This window comes from Notolabrus celidotus, chromosome 9, assembly GCF_009762535.1.
Source record: "Notolabrus celidotus isolate fNotCel1 chromosome 9, fNotCel1.pri, whole genome shotgun sequence".
Classification (NCBI taxonomy): Eukaryota; Metazoa; Chordata; class Actinopteri; order Labriformes; family Labridae; genus Notolabrus; species Notolabrus celidotus.
In genome coordinates, this window is record NC_048280.1 from 6,690,804 (window position 1) to 6,713,579 (window position 22,776).

The 22,776-nt window shown below is 42.4% G+C and overlaps 1 protein-coding gene across 4 annotated transcripts in view; it reads left to right on the plus strand.

The window, feature by feature from the left end:
• Window positions 1-22,776, plus strand: part of taok3a (TAO kinase 3a) — a 111,632-nt gene that overhangs the window by 22,094 nt on the left and 66,762 nt on the right. The window lies entirely within an intron of this gene.

Here is a 22,776-nt window from a genome sequence, read left to right on the forward strand (position 1 = left end):
AGAGGTTTTAGGTTAGCATGCCGAGGCTCATTCAACTGGATCGTATCCACTTAGGTGTAACGGCTGGATGGGTCAAAGTACCTTCCATACCTCTCAAGGCACACAAGAGCAAATAAGGACAATGTGGGAACTATGTCATATTAGCATTAGCAAAGTTTGTGGGACCACTTAAAGACTTCGACACACGCTCATATCCTTTGTTTTTGTCTCCGTCACTTCACTTTAAACTCAAAGCCACTGGGCTCCTCAAGGAAAATGACTCCCTGTAAATTACTTCTTGATGCAGGACATTTTTACTCTGGGTATTATGATGTTGACAGCTCTGGTAGCCCCAGCCATAAATGTGTAATCGTGAAACACAACATCCTCCTCTGTCCCATGAGACCCTGGCAAATAGCTGCATGACTTCAGAGCTTCCCCATCCAAGAACATAGGAGAGGGTGTCTCATACTCTCAGCGTAGGAGTCCATTCACTAAACCAGGAAGTTCATAGTAGACTTCACTGCTTCTGCATTGCCTGATGTGTGGTCTGAGTTTGGCAAACACTGATTTGGCAGATTGCAAAAGAAAGCCTTTGAAAAGATTTAGATTCCTCGTCAGGCAACATGTCTTAATCTAGTTCTCAGTCTCTCTTGCATCACATCTCAGAGCTGAGAGGGAACTAACTCCCTTCTTCTGTTCACATGTATAGTCGGGAGTATGTTGGGGCCCTGATTAGATAACGAGGTGGCAGAATTTGACCAGTCTCAAGGGGTGTTGAGCACTCTTGCAAAAAAGTGTCTAACCTGGGACTTCCATCAGTTCTGTGTCCAGTCTGTCTCAGATCCGCTGCGGTCCGGCTCCGTGCTCTCTCGTCTGTGCACACCCACCAATTGCCTTTTCAGAACGGAGCATGAAGCAGGACCGCTGGAGTCATGTGACTGAGGTTTTCCCGCGATAGTTACTGAATCAAGGATCCTCCTCCTCCTCTCCTCATCCATGTTGTCTTTCTGGTCCTCTGAAAACCTCTGACCTGTTGACTCCAGGCCTGGCTCCGCTCATCATGACAGTTTGTTGTTGTTGTAGTTAAGTGAAATACGATCTGGTGATAACACAGAGTGTTTTATTCTGAAAATTAACCGGATGTTTTCATTTTGTTTTGGTGAAACCTGACTTCCTGTCCCGCTCCATCTGCTCTGTTGAGATTGATGCGTTGTGCTCCGGCATCTGGCAAAAAATAGAAGTCTTTCATATCTGATCCAGAGGGCTCCGACCTGCCGGATCAGAGGCGCAGCTGGAACACAACGGAGCGGCTCCAGTGGAAGTTAACACATTGACTGGAATAGAAACTTGAAACTGACACAGATCCAGTGGAATTTGACCTTAAAACTTGTATATCTCCATAAAAGACATCCCCTACTGCCTGTTACTGGTATTAATATTGCCTGTTTTGTTTTTATTTTTATTTTTAAGAAATATATCTTTTTAATTTGGGGACAAAATCATCATTATTTAGTTTGCTGTAAGTCATAAATACATCCGATTATACCAAATAAGCCCATGTTATCACCTCACACAGGCCCTTGTATTGACACAAATCAATATTAAACCTTAGCAGACTCTTTGATATCAACATATATCTCAGCATTGTCTAAATGATCAATACAGCGTCCTGTGTCATGGTTCACATTCCCACTGCATGTTGATAACACCTGGCAGTAGTGTGTTCTGCGTGATCAGGGTCCATTTCTGCAACTCAAGGCGCTCACACACTCCAGATAATGGCATCTCCACCTGTCTGTTAATTTTAGCCTCTTTGATATTTCATTAAGGAAAAAAAAAAAAAAGGAAACTCATGAAGTGGCAGCTGCATTTCCTCCTCTCTGTCATCATTTCTCTTTTGCACTGCTCTCACTACAGAGCATGCAATAGGCCTCTACTAATCTTTCTGCTGCTCCTGATTGGAAAATCCTGTTGGGCTTTAGAGTAGCACTTCACTCCATGCTCAGCCCTCCCTTTTACACGAACAAACACACACACACACACACACACACACACACACACACACACACACACACACACACACACACAAACACACGCACACTTGAAGCGAAGTGTTCATGTACACTGCTGAATAAATGACTCTAGCGCTTCATGTAATGATTACATGCGTTGTTGGTGTCATGTGTGTGGCTTAGTACATGTGCAGGGCGCATGTGTGTCTGCACATTCTCAAACTCTCTGGTACTCTCATGTTTTTTGCATGGCCTTGTGGGAAAGCAGAATGAGGCTACAGCAGCAAGATGACTCACGAGCCAGTGAAGGCATTTGACCACAGGCACTTGTTACTGTGGTGTCGGGGACGAAGCTAGGACTCGCCCTGCATAATTCTCCTGTAAGGCACGTATGCAAAGAGTTCTTGAGTCTTTGAGGCGTCGGAATATTTGATGTCAGGGGCTTAAACCTCAGCCATGACACAGCGGGGGCAAATCATAGTTAATCTATATCGGCTGTCATGTGGCCTTGATGCCGAACAGCCACACACTGATCACTCTGAGTGCTTTACTGTCTTTCAACCGCCATTTATGACCCTGAATTTTTTGTTTACAAGCGACAACATGCAGGTTTTCATTCATTATGTGCACTCGTAAACTATGTATTCTCCTTTTTTTGTTTGTCTCTGTGTGTTTCCACAGCTATCATGTGTTCGGGTGTGCAACCTAAGAGTATTTTTGCAGCAACAATGAAAATCAATACAGCTGGGAATTGATAGTGTCATAAACAGGCCCTGGGTTATTGCCTAATCGATATGACCCATCTCGTCACCACAGTCCCCAGCTGAGATGTGGCCAATGGCAGCGAGTGTAACACACACATTAATGATAAAAAACCCAGCACTTATCGAATGTCCTGTCTTTGGCGTTCACATCAGTTTATCACAAACAACAGCTCTATGTGTTACCCAGGGCTGATAGAAATGACCTCAGTGGCTGATCCTAATTGACATTTACCCTTAATTGTTGTCTGGGCTCTCCTCTCTTTTTGTGAGTCACTGGGGTTATTTTTGGATGTTGGTAAGCAGTAGAGGAAATCATTCAGATGCAACCCTGTATTCTGCAACAACACAACCTTGGAGGAAATTTTGAATTCATGCCTCACATTTTCTCCTGTTTAACACTTTGTTAAAAATCCAATTTTTTGGGGCGCTGGTGGCCTAGTGGTCTAAGCACATACAGTCCTTGTTGCCTTTCCTGCGTGTGTTCCCCTGCTCTCTACTCCCCACATTTCCTGTCTCTCTTCAGCTGTCCTATCAAAAATAAAGGCAAAAAGGCCAAAAATATAACTTTAAAATAAATAAATAAATATCACATTTTTTACCCAATATAAGTCAACATACTCAGTTTGGTATTATGTAAATTGTGTCCATTTTGTTTTTGGCCCCCGATCCTCATCTGTTTTTTTTATATTGAATACGTGCCGATACCAAGTCCCGATCCTTGTGTTTGCTCAGATAATAGTTAAACAAGAAGTACGTTTTGTTTTTGTTTTTTTCCTCTCACAAAAATAAGTTATTAAAAAAATATCTAAAATATGCCTTATGTTTATTCCATTTAACTTAATCCAGCTAGCATTGTTGTAGAACTCATAATCATAGACTGTATAAAATATGGACATAGTATCCGTGACATCACCCATCTGTTCCTGAGCGCTGTTTTGAAGCAAATCGGCGGCAGCCATATTGGAAATGGGGAACTCAACCAGGCAGAGTGTGACGTAAAGGGGCGGAGTTTGAGCCTCCTAGCCAACAGCTATGTGTTCCCGACCAGGAGTCCAGTCAGTCATGTCCTTATTTGGGCAAAAACTTGTAATCTTTATATCTTCTGAACCGTCACGTTAGAAAAAAATTAACCCCCCTTACAGTGTGTGCCGATAGAGAGATTAGCTACGTAGGGCCAAGCCGTTTTTTTAACCAGGCTGTAAACATTCCCATTCATGTCTATGTGGTTTCTAGTGTTTCTGCAGCCAGCCTCAAGCGGATTCTTGATGAACTGCAGTTTATAACGCTTCCGCATGGGCTTCATCGTTTGAGACCAGAGGTTGCCGCTTGCTCATAATCTGTTTTACAAGCTCTGCTGTATGAGACCAAGCGGCATCCTCCAGTCTAAAAATATGAGTCCAATGCGGAAGTGTTAAAAACTGCAGTTTCTCGAGTGTCCGCTTGAGGCTGGCTCCCGAAGTACAGGAAACCACATACACACCAATTCAACAAAGCCAATCTTTACAGCAGAAATAAACATGTTTACAGCCTGGTTCAAAAGACGAGTGTAGTCTGGATAGCTCATTTCTCGATTGGCACACACTCTACCGGGGTTTCATTTCAAAGATATTGAGACTATGAGTTTTCCAATGAGAGGCACAGCTGACTTGATTGACAGGCGGGAACACTGTAGCTGTTGGCTAGGAGGCTCAAAGCCCGCCTCTTTAAGTCACAATCGCTCGACAGCAGCAATATGGCTCCCATACTTGAGATTGGGATGGGGACATCCCTAGTTAATTAAGTTAAATACAATTTGTTGACGTTTGTGCACTTATCTAGGATACTCGATTGCAATCTATCCTTCAATCAACTTCTCTTTTTAGGCCTCTCTATATTAGTCATCTTCTGTTTTGGTAACACTGTGTTCTATGATTGACCTTTCACTCAGCCACATAGATAGACAAGCTATCTGTGTTTTAAAAAAATCCCTGCATGAACCACATTTGTCATATTGTCTGTAATCTTAACCCTCACAAATCTAGATCCCTGTAAACACCATAATTTAAATTTTCCCCTCAAATCATCCTCCAGCTGAGAGAATGATTTGCTTTGTGCTATTTTTGATTATGATACTGTCATGGTGTAGCATGCAAGAGCCAGGGAAAGGTCCCAGTGGGGAATCAGTCCAGAAGTTGAATAACAGTGTGTTGTTTTATTTTTAGATAGTTTTTAGTTTTCTGTTCCCTGAAGTATTATTAAAACTGCATTGCCTGAAGTTTGAATTGTTCCTTGTGCTAATGCTAGATTTTTCTAACAACCTGTTAAGATAATGCAAAAATAATACAAAACATTTTACAGCCTTTTATAACTGTAGATATATTTTAACACCTTTTAATTAAGTCTAAAACCAGCCAGTGACGCTCAGGTTTAATTAACCTCAGGTATAAAGCGTCTTTATCTTCTCTGTAGCTTTTTAATAGTTAGATTCATGTATTACAGTGAAGAAATCTTGCTTTTCAAGACTTGAAAATCTGAATTAAGAAATGTTCCAAATACAGTAACTGCCCACTTGTGCATTTCATGATACCATTAACACAATATCAGGTACTCTACACCCTAAATCCTCTGTACTGCTGTATGAGCTTAGTGCTGTCGCTGTTCATTTTTGTATTGAGGGCTTAGCTGATGCAGACAGATTCTGACAGATTCTCAGTTGAACCCGGTGACCCCTCAGGTCGGTGTTGGATGGATTAAATTTGGCTTGTGTTCAGTCCAATGCTTATACAGATTACACCCTGTTAACCCTGTGATTGACTGGTCTCCAGTCACCCAGTCCAGACATTTACCCCTGATACAAGCTCATTAGCCGATGGGACAACCACCTGAGCAGGTCACAGTCGATATGGAAGTAACAGGAGATAGAGAGAGAATGGGATTGTGCTTTTAGAAATGAGTGTAGAAATGTGTTCCCACCTTTTGATTATTTGGTTTTTGATGTTGCTGGATTCTTTTTTGCAATTAATTGATATGAGAACCAAGAACCCACAAATGAGTTTTTCAGCTAGGACTCTGTAGTGTCACGTTTGGTTACATGAGTCAACCATCGTTATAGTAGCAGTGTATAGGGCAATAGCGTTCTTGTCCTTAATGATTTTCAAATACACTCTGTCTTTGAGTTTACCATCTTTGAAGTGCACTGCATGTGTGTAATCTTACACTTAAGTCCAAATTTAACCCAATCCGTGTCTGGTCCGTCTCCAATCCGTCCAAATCTGACAGGTCTCTATTTTAGTCAATCTGTTAACTTCCACTGGATTCGCTCCGTTGCCTTAAGTCTCCCTCTCTGATCCGGTGGGTAAGAGCTCTCTGGATTAGAAATGCAAGACTTCCATTTTTTTGCCGGATGCCGCAGCACGGCGTATCAGTCTCAACAGAGCAAATGGAGCAGGACAGGAAGTCAGGCACCAACACAAAATGAAAACATCCGGTTCATTTTCAGAATAAAACACTCTGTGTTATCACCAGATCGTAGTTCACTTAACTACAACAACAAACTGTCATGGTGAGCGGAGCCAGGCCTGGAGTTAACAGGTCAGAGGTTTTCAGAGGACCAGAAAGACAACATGGATGAGGAGAGGAGGAGATTCAGTAATTACCATGGGTAAACCTCGGTCACATGACTCCAGCTGTCCGGTGGTCCTGCTCCTAGCAGTGTCCTGAAAACGCAACCGGCAGGTGTTGACGGAAGAGAGAGCACGGAGCCGGACTGCAGCAGATTGCAAACGGACCGGACATGGATCTGGTGGAAGTCCCTTGAAAGAGAGACAGGCTGTGCTGCTCTGCTCCTCCTGCATATTCAAGGATTATCACAAAACACTGAGAACTCATAACATTTTCAATGCAAGCTGAGTCTTTTTATGCTGAGCGTGTGCGGCCTATTGATACAGTGGTTTCACTCTTTGTGATGGATGTTGTTTAGCCAGCTTTTAGCCACCATTTATCTGTGTGTCTGTATCTAACATACTGTTAAGTTAACCTAGCTGTGTAGCTGCAAACATACTTGATGATGATGGTGTTGTGTAAATCAAACAGAGACATTTGGCAACATTGGGAAACAAAGTCAAGAACATTTCTTAATCAGGAGACTCTGTAAATCATATCATCAAAGGTATGATGTAGACCTGTTCTGACCTGACTTGATGTAGAAACTTCAGTCTCATTTCATGAGGTCAGATTAGTTGGTTAACTCTTTATGGTTTATAGTTCACTAAACATATCTATAGTTTTACACCTCAGATGTATAATCTTTGTCAATCCATCTTATTGACCTTTTTGTTTTAATTCAATTCAACGATGCATTCATGGTTAATACCACACAGGATTCTGCTTGTCCTATAAACTCTGCCTACACACTCATAGGGTAGTGTCATTCCACATACTCACACACTGTACATACTCTGGCTGACCCACAGCCAGCAGCCAAGCTTATGTAGGATAAAATTTGTCCAAGTTGGAAAGAGAGGATCTGGGTTACAGAGTACACAGCTGTTTATTTTTCTGCCCTTTCACTCTGTGTCTCTTCCTGCTGTTACTCGGCTAACTAGCTCCTGAAGCTATGCCTCCTCTGCAGACACGGTGCTATTGGGATGATTCAAGCGTTATATTTACTCCCAATTCTCCTGGGGACAATGACTAAGGAATTGCCACTAAGGTACATGCACTTCATATTCAATGAATGATTCTTTTGGACATCATTTTCATAAAGTCCAACACGTGCACGTTGGTGTTTGTTGGGTGAGTCAGCGTAGAGGAGGTGGCGCTGGTGGAGTCGTGCTTTCAAAGTAATGAACTAGTACTGTGCGGGGCTGACGAGGGTTTTCAAAAATAAGGTTTGACCAGAATGAGTGCCTGAAAGAAAAGGCATTACATAAAGATCTGACTCCCACATTTGGACATATGTTTCACTGCATGCACATTACAAGAGACACATGGTGTTACCGCAAGCCGTCATGATAAAGATCCCACAGACAAGAGTGATGACGATGTTGATGAACTGAAAAGGCAAAAAACAATCTCCCAGGGTCTGTCCCAATCTGTGGGACATGTGGTTTCAGGAACTCTCTCTTTAAAAATAATACTTAAAGATGACATATCATGCAAAATGGAGTTTTTAATGGTTCTCTAACTGAAATATGTTTCCCTGGCATGTCTGCAAACCCCCCGAGAATGAAAAAAATCCATTCTGCCCCTGTTTTGATTTCTTCACCTTTCTGTAAATGTGTGCTGAAACGAGCCGTTTCAGACTTCCATGTTTTTGTTACTTAACAACAATATCCGATCTGTCACGGAGTCAGAGCTCGGAGCTTGTTCAGCCCATAGACTGTATAAAATAATACTGAATCCCCCCTCCGTTTTTCATTACCTGCACAAATGTGTGCTAACAAGGAGCTTAGGAGGGAGGCATGCTAGTTGTAGGCTGTCTTAATAAACACAAAGGTCAGTTTTACTCCCCACGTCTGCAGATTTGAAGATCTAGTGGATGATTTTTATTTATCATGGATAAGTGCTAGCGCTAGTTAGCATAGCTACATGTCGTAGCTGTAGCTGTAGCTGTGTACCAAGACACACGTTGACATACTGACAAAGAAAACAACAAGAAACACTAAATCTGTGACCAATCCTTCAGAAAAGGTCCCGCTGCCTCTCTGGCAAAGGTCGGTTTTACTCCCCACGTCTGCAGATTTGAAGATCTAGTGGATGATTTTTATTTGTCATGGATAAGTGCTAGCGCTAATTAGCATAGCCACATAGCTATTCAGCCAACATGTAAACATTAGATCAACGTGCTGGAGAGCCGAGGCACATCCACTTCCTGAGGGGGCGTGGTCAGAGAGAAAACAGAGTGTTCTGAGGAGGACTGAAGAAGAGGGTTTTTCAGGCATGCCAAAATCGGATTTCAAAGTGTTTTTTTGAGCATAAACTTTAAAGACATGTTTTGGGGACCTCTTAGACCAATATATACTGATGAAAAAAGTGTGATATGTCACCTTTAAAAAAGAACTGTTAAAGGTGGGATTGGTAGTCTGATGTAGACACTTTTTGTTATACTGGTTAAAACTATCTTTATGTCCTGATTGCAATCAATGCATGATGTGTTTTTTTTAAAAAGGAGCAAAAAAATCTCCAACAACCAATCACTGCCATTAGGGCCTCATGGAAGGAACCAATCAAACGCTGTCGTGCTTGCCGTACTGCACATACATTTCCTTGGCGTGCACTTGTCCTGACTCAATGCACGTAACAGAAACCAAAGGGATTCAAGCTTACTGGAGAATGGCAGAGAAACCACCATTACTGGTAACCGCTCCTCCTGCTAAAAAGGGCAAAAAAAGAAAGATGGAGGAAGAGAAGGCTTCTGTTTTTGTTTGGCTTTTCTCCTGAAATCGTGTCACGGGTACAACTGGATAATTCTAGCATGACAATTCTGAGTACTAACAGTAGTCATCTTTGTTTGTGATTTTGGACTGTCACCATGATAACGTTAAGGTGTTTTCTTACCGCTGCATGAGACACGAGGTGACGTCGTGCAAAACCCAATCAATATGCTGAGGGTAGGAAATGCTACATTCAAATTCATTCTAGTTTTCTGGGCTTACAACCTTAGCTTTAAGATCATAAAGAAACTAACTTTTCTGATATAGTGGGAAAGAACATTTTAGAGCCTTTGCAAAAGCTTAATTTTTTAAAATTAAGTTGAGGCATAATAAAGCTTTTATTTCTCTTTTTACCATCATAATACTCTTCATGGTTGCCACATGCATGATCTAACACATGCTGTGTTCATTGTTTATCACTATCTTTGTGTCATGGCCAAATTCCACCAGATCCGTGTCCGGTCCGTGTCTGATCCGTCACGGCATCGGATCTGATAGGCTTCTATTTTAGTTAATGTGTTAACTTCCACTGGATCTGCTCTGTTGCCTTAAGTCTCCGTCTCTGATCCAGCAGGTCAGAGCCCTCATGATCAGAAATGTAAGACTTCTATTTTTGCCGGATGCCGGAGGACAACGCATCAATCTCAACAGAGTAGATGGAGGGGGACAGGAAGTCAGGCACCAAAACAAAATGAAAACATCTGGTTAATTTCAGAATAAAACACTCTGTTATCACCAGATAACAGAGTGTTTTATTCTGAAGTATTTCACTTCACTAATACAAACCGTCATGATGAGCGGAGCCAGGCCTGGAGTCAACAGGTCAGAGGTTTTCAGAGGACCAGAGGAACAACATGGATTAGGAGAGGAAGAGGAGAATCCGTGATTCAGTAATTAGAGCAGGGAAAACCTCAGTCACATGACTCCAGCTGTCCGGCGGTCCAGCTCTGTGCTGCATTCTGAAAACACAACTGGTGGGTGTTGACTGACGAGAGAGCAGGGAGCCAGGTCGCAGTGGATCAGGTCGGACCGGAAACGGATCTGGTGGAAGTGCTGTGTCATTTTGTCAATATAAGAACTGAATAGTTACCTTTCAGCTCACTTCCTCAATATGTTCATCAGGTTTTATGCAGGTGTTTTTTTGATCCCACAGTGTCCTTCATTTAATCAGCCAGCCATAAGATTAATGGTCATGTGATCTTCTTTTCACCTAAGGCCTTTATAAAAACTTTAAGGCCAAAACAAACTCTTTCGAATTGGTGCTTTAAGTAGATTACAGGATTTGTCAAGTAAAAGGGTGTGTAGTGTTTTCACTTCATCACGCCTGATAACCTGCTTTTGCTGCGCTGCATTCTCCATAGCAAAAAGTGCCGTGCTCTCTTGCACCTCGGCTCTCGAACCTGTTAACTGTGCGTGTATGTGTGTAACCTGTTGATCCTTGTAACACTCAATCCCTGCTAGTGGTGCCCTCGATGAGCAGCCCCTGCGCTCCTCCTCTTCCTCCCCCCTCACTTTCTCTGATGTGCAAAATTGTCTGTGAGGGACTGTTGAATAATTGAACAGCATGGTGACGGCACTCTATGACACTGTACTTAGTGTGTTAGCTTGTTTCATTCACTGTGTGTGTGTGTGTGTGTGTGTGTGTGTGTGTGTGTGTGTGTGTGTGTGTGTGTGTGTGTGTGTGTGTGTGTGTGTGTGTGTGTGTGTGTGTGTGTGTTGTTTCATCTATCAAAAAAGGGGGAGGGGTTTGGAAAAAAAGACACTACAGGGATTGATTTTTTTTTCCCTGTGTGAGAAAGAGTGTGTGGGTTTGGAATAAGCAAGACAGTAGACCACACACTATTGACCAGGTTGAAAAAAGAAAGCTCAGCTGAAAAGGCGCGAGCACTGATAGTTGCCAGAGAGGATGAATGGCTTTAATAGAGAAAACTCCAGGCTTCACTCCAGGGGCACAGACACACACACTGACCCCTCTGGATTCATGGGATTGCTCTAAAAAAGCTTTCACACTGAATGAGGGATGGTCTTTGTGGCAGAATGTGTGTGACCAAAGCTGTGTGTGATCTGGACCAACATATGTCTTCTGTGAGATTATCTCTGAGATTCTGATCTAGCTGCAAGTTTTTCAATGTTCTCACCAGCAGAGCTCATGCTCTGTGGGGAAAGCTACATAAGTGCACCCTTGTGGACCTAAGACTCTTGTTGCTCTTTATTTAGATTTCATTTTTTAATGTTTTCTTTTCTGCAGTAGGTCTTCTCCATTTTCTTAATGTAGCTTAAATACGTCTGCTGGTATATCATAAATGACCCCTCTGGTTCTCCTGTGAGAAACTGTCTGTGTCAATTTTGGCGCCCCTGTGGACAAGGCAGTACCTCTCACACAACCAACTAAAAGATTAAACATTGTCACTGTAGCTAGTCAGTACCAGAATCAGTGGTTAAACAAAACTATTAATATTTTTAGCAGCCGGAAATGTCACGGCTAAATTCCACCGGATCCATGTCCGGTCCGTCTACTATCTGTCACGGCTCTGGATCTGATTGGTTTCTATTCTAGTCAATGTGTTAACTTCCACTGGATCCGCTTCGTGCTGTAATTACCGTGGGAAAACCTTGGTCACATGACTCCAGCTGTCCGGCGGTCCTGCTCCATGCTGCGTTCTGAAAATGCAACCGGTGGGTGTTGATGGACGAGAGAGCACAGAGCTGGACCCCAGTGGATCGGAGACCGACCGGACATGGATCTGGTGGAAGTATCGTGTTAGCTGTTGCACAGTCACCTGCCACTAGCCTGGGCTGTAGCTCCAGTTAATGCCATAATACTACAACACTATACCACTCTGATGTGAGTATGCACAGATGCATCTCATAGCATGGTTTGGTTTAGCAGTCTTTTGATCTAGATACATGCAACAACCCAAGTGGGGCAATGTGTAACCAGCGCATGTAGAGGTTAACCTGCAAGGAGGACCAAAGGCTGGTGATGTTAGGCATTCTCGGCAAACCAATATGACATTGCTTAACCGCTGACGCAGTGATCCTGTGTATTGCTGTGGTACGTGTACTCAATTTAGCTCTTTTTTTAGGTGTGTTTTCTGACCGTAAGAGTAGTTGGACTTTAAATTTGTGTTTAAACAGATGGGAATTTAGTCACGAGACATCCCCACTCTTACAGCTCCATTGGTTTTGTCTTGTACACGTGTAAGCCATGTTTTCTAACAAAACATCTCTTGTCTTGTCGGTCTTGTCTGACACATGCACCCTCAGCGGTTACAGGCATTAAAAGTTACAATATAGCAAAAGATCTGTCTATCACTGAAGGTCTTATTGGCTTTTTGTGGGTCCAAATGGGCTTCATTGGTCATTTCAGTCTGTTTCCTAACCAGTCAAAGGATTTGACCCACATCTGGCAATTGCTACAATTTTCTTTTGAACCTTAAAAAACCTTTGAGCTTGTGCTTAAATTATTCAAACCTTTATTTGACATATTTCCCTTTAAAACAACCAACAGATTGATGGACAGAAAAGCTCAGCCCTTAACAAAGAGTCCAGGCAGGGCTAATGAAATCACGTATGGTATTCTGCCAAAAGATTCTATGTTTGTTTGAATAAGCATGTGTATACTGGAGTGATTAAATCCTAATGATGCTTGAAGTTTACATAGTGACAGTACTGAACAAATCCTCAGTTTAAAGCTCCATAATGGAGAGGGATTATCTTCCCCCCGTAGCCCTTGGCTACTTCCAAACACCTCCCAAATGCCACAGGCTAGCTTAAAATTGCATGGCTGCCACTTTACACTTAAAGCCTATAAATGGACATGTGTGAGGAAAAGACAGTGTGAAAATATTTCCCACGTGTGAAGGCTTTCATGTGTAGTGCTTGGGCGTGTGCTATTCTACACCGTAATACCTTGTGAGTCTCTGCATGATTGAAAGTGGCTTCTCTGCATCAATATGGAGATTACGATTGATATTGACCTAAAGCTTTAGGGCAAAACGCACGCTGCACCCCTCTTATTAGTCTGGTGGTGTGAATGATTTGGTTCAGCACTGTTGAGAGCTTCATTACATGAACTGATGAACTACTGGACAGTGAGTATATCATCAGGTATATCAGAAAATATCAGCAGTATTCAGATATTTTATTAATGCTAGTGGTCTGAGGTATTCCATTTCAACGTATTTCCATCCTCCTCCATTCTTCCATTCCCAAATTTGATCCTGAAAAAAAAAAAATCCCAAATCCGGATACCCATCCATGAAAAATATACATGGGGCTTCCAAAAACATAATCCACTAGAGGTCCATTTAAGTGATCTTTTCATATACTGAGTGCATTTTTGATGTGCACCTCTAATGATGTTTTTGGGAAGGTTTAAAATTCTGTAATATCCAATAGGAGCCTATACAGATCAGTAGGCATGTCCCAATCCTGATCTCAACTATCGGATCGGAGACGATCTGGACGTATTTTAATTGATTAGTGATCGACATTTGAGCCGATCATCTCATCCGATCATTTCCGTCAGCTGTCACTGAAAACAATTTGTAGCAGAAGGCGCAAGTGTAATTTAGCACTGTGTATAATAAATGGGACATTGATGTAGAACTCACGTGTGCACTGCCAAACACATTGCAGAAAAATGCTCTACGCACCCTACGGTAACTCTCCAGGGACATATGGTTAAAAAAAAGGCACAAACGTAAACCAAACCATTAGCATTAGCAATCTCGTGGCTAGCTGCAGCTACCGTTCTCTATACAGGCATGCCACTCCTTAGCTAGTGGCATGCAACCATGTTTTGATCTCGCTGCCACTCCCAAATATTTACGTTTTCACTCTTTAGCCACAGCCACTTAAAACTCACTTTTACTCCCTGGCTTTTAATACAGCATGAGAGTTTGTGTTGATCTCTGTTTGTCTTTTAATGTACTGTATTTTAAATTGTACTGATATTTATTTCTACCGTTTGTATTGGTTGTGCAGCACTTTGGGAACCTTGTTGTTTTTTAAAATGTGCTATATAAATAGAATGGATTGGATTGGATTGGACTGTCTGGCGGGAATACCGTATTACAGCCAGGCACCGGTGAAAACGATAAACATTTTGTATGTTTAAAATGATAAAATATTCAAAGTAACTATTCGATTTTTACAACGTGAACGAATATTTGAATATTTGAAAACCATTGCCCATCCCTAGTGTGCAGCTCAACTCTCTTACCTCTTGTGCAACTGTTATTTAGACTAACACAAGTATCGGATCGGATCGGGACTCGGTATCGGCAAATATTCAATATTAAAAAATCGGATCGTGATCGGGGGCCAAAAAATCCGATCAGGACAACCCTACAGATCAGGCTACAGAGTATGTTGTGATAGCATTTCTAGCATATTTTCTTAAAGACTGAGCTGTAGAGAAGCTGGTTGGAAGATTTGTTGATTTTGGGATGGAGCTAAGCTAGCTTTGTGCAAGGTGGATGAGCTAACCCAGCACCAAAGTAGCATCATGCTAACAGAGCTAACACCGGACACGAATGCCACATTGGAAGGATTTCACCTGCTGTGGGCGGACAGGATACAGGAGAGCAAGACTGAACTAACTGGGGAAGAAGGCCAGCTCAGTCCTGGACCCTGTGGAGGTGGTGGCTGGCAGGAGAATTATGGCCAGCCACCACCTCGTCTTTTGATCTTATCTTATCTTATCTTATCTTATCTTTTCTTATCTTATCTTATTACTTCCATACTGCATACTCAGCCAATCCAGCCTGATACTGCTTCATTGTGTTTTACTGTTTGATGACTTGATCAAAGACAGCCCCAGAAGTTTCCAAAGGGTAGGATAAATGTGTATAAGTCCTCCGTATTGATACTTATTTGTGTTTTGGTTCTCCCTGTTGTAATTTTAAAGTTCAGACACACGATTGGAGTTGCTACTGTGCAGTTTTGGGCTTTTTTGCTTCAAGGCAACAAGAGGAAATCTCTGCAAATAAATTACAGATTTGGAGTCGGCCCGGAGTTTTAAAGTCGGTGGATAGGCCACTTATTTGTCTCCTATTTGTCCCTCAATCCACCAACACCCACATTTATGTTGGCATTAGCCTTAAAGCTAATCTGAGAAGGTAAAAGTCTTCAGTGTGTGTGTGTGTGTTTGTATGCATGCGTGTCTCAATAGTGTCACTAAGCTGCAGAGATGAGAGCTGCCCCGAAGTCTCCAAATCCTGCTTTACAGCATACAGTTTGTATACGTGTGTGTGTGTGTGTCTCAGTGTGTGTGTCTCAGTGTGTATTTCTCACTGTGTGAAAATGAGTCACAGCTATAAAAATCCACACCGCCATGCCGCCCTGGCAGGATAATCAGGACATAATGTTTAGTTTCTTTCTATCTCTCCGTGGATTAGTTTATTTTCATCCAGGGAGAATTTTGCGTATTGTGAAAATGGCCTCGTGTTTGGTTGTCTCAGCTTTATTTAAGGCGGTATTTCTCCGTGGGTCGTTTGATTTAAAGCACACCGAGCTCCAGCGTGACTCACCAAAAGCTCACCTCAGTCATCATCCGGCTCTCTGGGAATCCTCAAGTGACACTAAGACTCATTGTTACTGATTGAAACTCAGGCAAATCAGTGCTCAAAGTTCAAACATAGACAAATAAAGTCATACAATTCTATTCCTTTACAGTGTTTTGTGCAAATTAACAGTTTGCAAACTTTTTCATGTTCCCACGTGAGAAGCTAGACAGAAAGAGGGCAGAACTCGGCCAAAGTCTGTGTTTGATACCCGATATCACACCCAGCTTGATTAATTGTTTGGCTGATCCCTCTGAAAGCTGTTCTATTGGATTGTTTTGCCCATGAACAGAAATGCAATACAAGGTTGTCGAAACAGTTCACTTTGCCAAGATCTGCCTCGGAAATCGACGGCTCGTGACTCAGAATCATGATTCATATCTCGGTGTGTCATGCAACAGGAGGAATAGAAAGTAGGAGTCGGATATGAAGATTTTCATCATTAGCTCCAGCTCCAGCAAACTTTGCCGGAAAGCTTGTTATACTTTTGTACAAAGTATGGTGAGATTTTATTTATGTTACAGCACAGTACAAACCTACACTGTACCTTCCATCCATCCATCTTCCTCCGCTTAGTCCAGGTCGCGGGGGCAGCAGTCTCAGCAGGAAAGCCCAGACACTCCTCTCCTCTGCCTCTTCCACCAGCTCATCTGGGAGGATACCGAGGCGTGTCAGCTTAGAGATATAATCTCGCCAACGTGTTCTGGGTCTCCTCTCAGATGGACATGCCCAAAACACCTCCCCAGGGAGACATCCGAACCACATCACCTGGCTCCTCTCGATGTGGAGGAGCAGCGACACTACTTTGAGCCTCACATGGATGTCTGAGCTCCTGACCCTATCTCTAAGGCTGAACCCAGACACCCTTTGGAGGAAGCTCAACTCGGCTGCTTGTAATCGCGATCTTGTTCTTTCTGTCACTACCCACAGCTTATGACTATAGGTGAGGGTTAGAACGTAGATTGACCGGTAAATTGAGAGCTTTGCCTTCTGTCTCAGCTCCCTCTTCACCACAACAGACCGGTACACCGGCCACCCCGATCCGTCTGTCAATCTCGCGCTCCCTTTTCCCCTAACTCGTGAACAAGACCCTGAGATACTTAAACTCCTCCACCTGGAGCAAAGACTCTCCTCCTACCCAGAGTGGGCGATCCACCCTTTTCCGGCTGAGAACCATGGCCACAGATTTGGAGGTGCTGATCCTCATCCTCGCTGCTTCACACAATCGACTGTACACTGTACATTCCCCGACCTTAACTCTCCAGGCATGGACAAAGTACTATTTTGGTGAATTGATATGGCATCCTCCTTCTGATGGTCTGTAACTATCTCTCTCAACAACACACACTATTTCCTATTCTGTAAAGGCTGATTTATACTTCTGCATCTCCCCTACGCAGCAGGGGCTGACACGGACATGAGCACTACATACTTGTGTGTTGATGAGTCAGTGTCGCGCAGCAATTCTCAGCTGAAACACTTTAGGGCAGTGTGGTCTCTCTGATAGCCGGTCGCCTGCTTCCGGCCCCGCTACGATCTCTGTTTACTTTTCCTCAGAGATTCAAAGCGTGTTATGTTAATCTACAGCTGATACATGTTGCTGTTTATCATACAGACATGATTACATGAAGAATAGAGAGGAGGAGATGAAATACACAGCTGATGTGCGGCCGATGTCCGGGATCCCGGAAGTGCTGTAAATGCGTGAAAGACAATGCTGCTGAGCGGACCAATCACAGGGCTTGCGGTCCACGTCGGTTCTATGGGTAGTACGTCTGCTACGTACGTATGCCTCGGCGTAGGTACGGGAGCTACGCGGACCCCCGGCGTAGGGTACGCCGTCAATTCGACGCAGAAGTTTAAATCAGGCTTAAGTAGGAGGTCTGTCTAAAGTCAGGCTTAAGGCAGAGGAAGTGGATCATCACTGGCTCTAAATCCCTTTGCTTACTATCGGAATCTCTCTCTCTCTTTAGTTTCAAACCATGGGGCGTATGATACTCACACATCCCATGCAAGCGGCAACCTCCGGTCTCAAAATAGGAAGCCCATGCAGAAGTGTTATAAACTGCAGTTCATCAAGCGTCCACTTGAGGCTGGCTGCAGAAACACCTGAAACCACATACACACCCATTCAAAAAAGATGGTCTTTAAAGCAATAATAAACATGTTTAGAGCCGGGTTCAAAAAACGGCTTTGGTCTGAAGAGCTTCAGAAGATATTAAGATAACGAGTTTTGCCCATTTAAGGACATGACTGACATGATTGACAGGCGGGAACACTGTAGCTGTTGGCGAGGAGGCTCAAAGCCCGCCTCTTTACCTCACACTACCTCAACAGCAGTTAGGTTGAGTTCAACATTTCCAATATGGCTCCCACCACAATTGGCTTCAAAACAGCGCTTCAGAAACAGATGGGTGGCGTCGAGGATACTACATCCATGAATTATACAGTCTATGATTCCATGTGGCTCATTTTCAGCGATTTTCTCTGTTACATTTCTTTGTGTTAAATGCATACTAAACCCTACCTCAGCAATGAAGTAAAATATACACATAAATATGCATACACAGGCAGATACACAGGCAGATTGGAATTATTATTATGCTCAAAGTCCCTTTCAGCTGATGTAGCATAGGAGTGTATTTTAACCACAAGGCCACCAGTGAACCAAGCTGACCTCTTCTTTATCTGAGGCAACCTTTGGTCCTACTTTCAGCCCAGCCTTAGAAATGTCATAATAGTCAGCTGGATTGTTGAGAGGAACTTTCAGTAGGTTTATTCTAAGTTATTCAGACAAATACAAGGTTGATTAGTATCCAGCATAGATCTTATTCTTCACTCAAGTTTTGTTCATTCCTAAAAAGGAGGATTCTGCTTTGAACATCGGGGGGTAATGTTATGTAACTACTTAAAACAGAGTACTTTTGGTATTGATTCTTCTCTGTAGAAGGTTTAATTTCAAAGGAGTGACACAGAGTTTTGGTTTATGGTTTTATACCAAAATCCTGTTTTTGTTTTTGTTACTTTTATACAACTAGAACTGAAACCAGTTAAATTCATCTGACAATTGCCAAGAAACTAATCAGGAACAAATCTAAGTAATCCGTTCATTTATTTATCCAAGCAAAACTGCTAATTGGTTTTTAGTTTCAGACTTTCAGTGTTGCAGCTTTTATGTAGTATTTACTTGTGGACTGGGTATACTCAAGCTCTATTTAATTTAGAACTGCTGCTTTAATAAAACAAGACATTTCTAGACTTCAATGAAGGCTCTGAAAATAAATCTTTCATGTGTTTCATATTTATCAAGTTGGAAAATAAATGCTGGCTGCAGCTCTGAAATTAGTAATAAGATTAGAACTGGGCAATATTGAAAAAGTTGTTATCATGATAAAGTTTTTCATTTCAGTCGATATCGATAATTATCACGAAAAATATGAAATCATTATTTCATATTTAAATTTAAAGGCAGATTTTTGCTCCTGAGTGAAAGTTGAAGACAGTTCAAGTAGTAGTTTTCTGATAAGCTTCTTGAATCCATCATTTCTGACGCTGCTAACAGGAAGCAGGACTTTTGTGTAATTAATATGAGATTTTTGTGAAGTTTTAGTTTGTAGTGTCTTATTTTACACAAGTCTGGATAATTTGCATATTTTAATTTTAATTTACAACAAAGATTTATCAAGTTTTGTATTGCTCTGAGTAGTGCCCCTTTAAGAGTACCATGGGTTATGAACGGAGTGATGACGTTTCCCACAGTGCCGTGAATGCATCATGGTTATTCAGTGTTCAGTTGTTCTAGGATAGCGGTGGACATTAAACGTGTTCGAGATGTACAGCAGAAGTTGTCTCTGTGCTCTTCCTTTACCCACATCCTAAAAGCATATTTAATTACCTCCTAACATGCGACATGATTGGATTAAATGCTTTCTTCTTCTTCTGTCTGTTAGTTGACAACTAGCGTTTAAGGCTCATTAGCGCCCCCTCCCTTTCCAGTGGTTGGGTGGTCTAATCATAGGTTTAAATGTAATGAATTTCATTGAACATTTGTTATATTTATATTGAGAAAAATTATATCAAGATAATTATCGGTATCAAATTATTGCCCAGCCCTAAATAAGATTGTATTTATATAATAAGATCCCTTTCAAAGTCTGAAGAACACAAAGACACCTTTCCCCTTTCTCTCACTCTTTCCCTCGTTCTGTCTTTACCTTCCTCTTGTTGGTTGGACACAAATGCCAGGCCGGTCGGAGTGAGCAAGGCTGAGCAGAAGTGCAGCCACAACTTCCCCAGAGGCTCATGCAAGCGTCAGTTTGTGTTATAAATCATTCAGGGACACTCAGAAGGGGCACACAATACATTTTTATCCTTCTTCCCTCATCCCTCCATCCTCTCTTCTTCTTTTATTATTGAATGCGGTTCCTTTGAGCACCCAATCTGCTGCTCGGCACGATCAAAAACAGAGAGATGCAGGAGGAGGAAGAGGTTGGAGGGGGTGAAACCAATAAGACCAGAGGCCTGGATGAGAGCGGATGAAATAAGAGAGGTAGAGGAGAAGAAGGAGGAGAAGAAGAAAGGAGCGGCTTGCAGTTTGATTTCACAGAGGAATTAAGCAGCTCGGAGCAAAGGTCGCAGGGTCGTTTTGGTTCTGAATTATGTATCGGCCATACTTCCTAAATTATTGTTCTGGTTGTAAACAACAGTTGGTTTTGTAAATAATGATGTAGTTCAGGGTCAGGTTGGTAACGCTGATGCTACACCACCTGCTTGTCAAACTGAAACACAGTCCAGTGGCTCATGGCACTCTGCTGTCAGAACAACTTGCTCAGATTTGATGTGTATGTGTGAGTTTACTGTGTGTGTGTAAAAATATTGAATTATTGCTCATGGGAGTGTGCGTGCGAAAGCTTGCGTTTGACCGTGGCAGTGTGTGTGTGTGTGTGTGTGTGTGTAGCGTCCTTGAACTTGTGGTAAAAAGAGGATGTGATGAGGTGCTAACAGGAGGCCCTTCCCCTCTCATAAAAGGCCATGACATTAAGTGTGAGACACTAGTGCATTATGGGATAGACATTTGGCTCCCTTAGACCCTGAATGTGGGAAAGGGAATGAATACAGTCCAGCATTAAACTACGGATATAAAACACTAGTTGTCCATTCTTATAAAATAACATTTAATGCCATCTTTGCATGCAAAACTAATGCTTTAGTGGCAATCCTAAACACTACCAAATGTATTTTTACATTTTTTGGGGGGGTTTTCTTGGGCTTGTGTTTGAAGGTGACAGGTAAGAGTGTAAGGAGAGCAGGGGGTGACATCGCTGTGTGCTGAAATAACTAATTTCCCATCAGTTTATGGAATTTAAAATCTGATAAGCCAACTAGATCAAAGGTTTAAAAAAAATCAGAAAAGAGTCAAAAATGAGCACAATTTATTCAACACAGCAACATGGGTAAGAGAGTCTGGGGGTGATCTATGTAAAATTGGTTTAGAGGCAAGCAGCAACCTCCAGTCACAAGAATTGAAGCCAATGCGGAAGTGTTAAAAACTGCAGTTCATCGAGTGTCCACTTGAGGCTGGCTCCTGAAGTACCAGAAATCACATACACACACATTCAAAAAAGCTGATCTGTGTATGTTTACAGCCTGGTACAAAAAGTGTAGTGAGTGTAGTCTGGATAGCTCATTTCTAGATCGGCACATAATGTACGGGGGGTTGAATTTTTTTCATAACGCGGCAATTTCAAAGATATTAAGATTACGAGTTTTCCAATATGAGAGTCACAGCTGACTTGATTGACAGGTAGGAACACTGGCTGTTTGCTAGGAGGCTCAAGGCCCGCCTCTTTACCTCACGCTCACTCAACAGCAGCTTGGTTGTGTTCAGAATTTCCAAGATGGCTGCCGCCGCCGATTTGCATCAAAACAATGCTTCAGAAACAGATGGGTGACGTCACGGATACTACGTCCATTATTTATACAGTCTAGTATGGCTTTATTTAGCAGCTACCAAATTTTCGTCCCTCCTTTCGTCCACATGTGCATGCTTGTATTGCATTACCAATCGGTCACAACCTACATCCAACTTTATTCCCATCAACTACATCAAAATACTGCCAAACTGCACAACCGCACAACCAGATGCCGTGTGTTATCTGTGCCTGTTTGCTTTCAGATAGTCTAGCATGGTAGCATTATGGCAGTAGCCATTCACTGGAGCTACAGGTCTGGCTGTGCTACAGCTTCGACACAACACATGACCAGCATTCTGGACTGACAATAATAAATATTATTAATAACTTTTCTTACCAAATAGTAATTCTGGTACCAACGGGTGAGGCTGATCAGTCGGCTAAACGTGCACGTCCCTTCATGTCTTGCACCAAATCCCATCGGGAACGGGAATCAATCCCATGACCAGTGCAGAAGGATTAAATCCTCCTACATGGGGGGGGGGGGGGGGGGCTGCTCTGCCAACTAAGCTAAAGCGGCGCCCCAATTTTCCCACATTTTACTCTTTCCCAAGAGGAGACTTAATGAGTTAGCTTTTTCTTACCTGCTTGCCAACATCTACCTGGAGATCAGTGTTTCAGCTTGGACGAAATAGTGACAAAGACGCGCCAAAGGAATTCAAATCTGAGGCTTGAACAGTAAAATGGACTGTGCATCAATCTACTTGTCTTTTATATGAATACTTCACATTGACTGATGTTATACTTATGATACTAAGTGTGACGACATCCAATGAGTAAGAGCTCGTTTCCTGTGAACTTTCTGCCGTGGAGGTGTCATCTTTTCCGAAGCTGATTAAAGAAGGGATCATGGCTGTGGAGCCTGGACTTGCTAAGAGGATAATAACTGATAGTCATTAAAGAGATTTTCATTGGCCATTGTTGAGTCATTCCACCATCTGTTGTTGGCGAGGAATTTTAAAAGCTTCTTCTCTGTTTGGACTGGAGGGACGTTGCCTTCCTCTCCTTCTTTTTTGTATTTTATATCCTGTAAAGTAAATTACAGTATCGCTCTCGTGCTTTGT